At 36.6% G+C, this 2,536-nt stretch overlaps 1 non-coding gene across 1 annotated transcript; it reads right to left on the bottom strand.

The window, feature by feature from the left end:
* Nucleotides 1-2,438: 2,438 nt before the first annotated feature.
* On the bottom strand, nucleotides 2,439-2,512 carry trnai-aau (transfer RNA isoleucine (anticodon AAU)). Its single transcript has one exon. It is a non-coding gene; the product is annotated as a tRNA-Ile (tRNA).
* Nucleotides 2,513-2,536: the final 24 nt, after the last annotated feature.

Genomic DNA, 2,536 nt, shown 5'->3' with positions numbered 1-2,536 from the left:
CATCCGCCTAAAGACTCACCTCTTTTCCCTCGCTTACCAGTCAGTCTGAGCTATGTCATACCTATTTGTATGCTTTTACTGTCTGTCCATAGCCTCTTATGTGTGCTTTTTATCTATTTGTGTAATATTATATTTTATTATAATGTTATGTTCATTGTGAAGCACTTTGGCAAACCCTCTGTTTTTAAACTGTGCTATATAAATAAAGTGGATTGGATTGGATTCCACTTGTATATAGACTCTTCTTGCCCTACTTCTATGTTATTTGCACCTCAAAACATTCTCTTGCACTATTTTGTATCTGTTCTATGTCCTATATATATGTTGCACTGTTGGAGGAGCCTGTGACCTAAGTTTTCATTGACATATCTACACTGTAGCTAATGTGCAAATGAAAATAAAGCCGTGAATCTTGAAACTTCACTTGCCTTTAATCGCTCGTGAAGCAGAGCATTTCATTGCATGCAAAGATTGACCTATAACGAAAAGTAGATCCCTAAACTGCGAGGAAGCGTTGACCTTTTCTGAGGAATGGGGTCTTTCATTATCTTGTAATGTCACTAACACGGGTCCAATCAACTAGAACAAAAACACAAGTCAACAATTAAATGGCATGGTCACCAGGCCGATCAAATCACCGAAAAACGAAGCCATTATCAGCTTGATATACAGTATAGTCTCATCAGACCAATACATCCTGTTATGCATGTGTTTATTCTATTATTTGCACATAGAAGCTGATTTTTTAGAGATATACAGAGATACTGACAATTTGTGCAACCATGTAAAGTTTGATTTGATAATAAACATGGGGTACAATTCCAGAAATGCTATGTATTTGACACGGGTTAATACTAAGCTATAATAAAAAGATACCCTCAAGCAGGTTTAGCAGATTAATTCAGAATAAAGCAGCGTTGATTGATCCTGAAAATCTATACAAGGCTTTATGTTTATTCACATAGACAGAAAACTGATCAGGAATCAATGAAGAACAGATAAGCGGACTCGCCAATAGCGTTGATACCAATACAATCGGTTCCCTAGTTAATCCACTCAACAGAAAACATTTCGTTTAAAAGAATCAAGATCAGATGTCTAACCCAAAGTTACCTGAGGATTGTGAAATGTTATGGTTTACTAAAGTAGATACTAGATATTTGATCAGTATTGAACAGTACAAAGGGGCGAGTGTTGCACAGTGGGTGCACATGCTCCACAATTAGTCAAATCACTGGCTTTGACTCATGAGACTCACATGCCAGGGAGCAAATCAAATGCATGTGTCTAACAATGCATCACTTATTTAAAAAGGTCCTTAATAAAATCAAAGAAAAGTGCTGTAGGTTCTGTGATAACTTCCCTTCATACTCCACTTTCATTTTTAACCACACAACTAATATTACAGCATAAACTACCACTTTTCTGTGAAAGCATTTTACTTACAGTGAATTATGGCTGCACATTCATTTATACGTATCCTGCAGTTTAACCATTGATATAGATAGACAGATGTTGATGTCTATATCCTGAAGCATATTTTCTCTCAATATCTCAAAAACGTCAACATACAAACCATTTAATCCAAACAACATCAACGTGTTCATGCACAAGCTAGTAAAGCATGAATACTATGCATGTATTTGCCTTTTGCACGAAAATAATAATAGTATTGACACATTTTAAGCGACATTAGCACAACGAACACATGATCACTTAGCATGCTGTTTTGACACTCACCTGTGTGTGTTTAGTGTGTGTGAAGCAGAAAAAGTTTCAAGACAGCAGTCAGGAGTGTGTGTCCTCTGCTCTCAGCCTACAGACTGACCGTGGATACAGTGTGTTAATACTTTACATACACGCATACACACACACCACGTGGATCTAATATACTATGATGCACAGGGCCTAACACACACATAAGCCTCCTAAAGTTTGCAGAAAGTGATCAAAACCTTAAAACAGGCACAGTGTCATCGTTTGGTGTTAGTATATGTATGTTATTACCTTTATCTGCTGCACAAGCTTCGTTTTTTGGGGAAAAAGTTTGGGGTTATTCGACTTCCTAGGGGTGTAACCGACGAGTGCATCATGGGAGTCGTAGTTGATTTCCATTAAAAGTCTCCAACTTCAACTCGGTTAAAAAATAAAAAGTGTTTTCTTATGTTGATTTAATCGTTTTCTTGTCACTTTACAGGTTGCATAATTATGTGAATATAAATATCAGTATATCTATTGAGTATATCTATTTAATACACAACAATATAAATATACCCGATTGAAAGCAGTGTAGATCATAATAGACGAATACATTGCATGGTTAGAATAGCATCGAATAAAACATTGGAACATCTCTACAATCAAAATATATTATCCTGAAACATAGTGATAGTAGTAAAAAAGGACGTTTAATTGTGGCGTTGCAAAAAAAAGACAGATGGCCAGTACGGGTATCGAACCCGCGACCTTCGCGTTATTAGCACGACGCTCTAACCAACTGAGCTAACCGGCCACATTTCGTACGATCAAATTGTTA

The sequence above is a fragment of the Notothenia coriiceps genome, unplaced genomic scaffold, assembly GCF_000735185.1.
Source record: "Notothenia coriiceps isolate Sejong01 unplaced genomic scaffold, NC01 NC01_scaffold00021523, whole genome shotgun sequence".
Classification (NCBI taxonomy): domain Eukaryota; kingdom Metazoa; phylum Chordata; class Actinopteri; order Perciformes; family Nototheniidae; genus Notothenia; species Notothenia coriiceps.
Note: the sequence above shows the minus strand (reverse complement) of the source record. Positions and strands in the feature narration are given on the sequence as shown.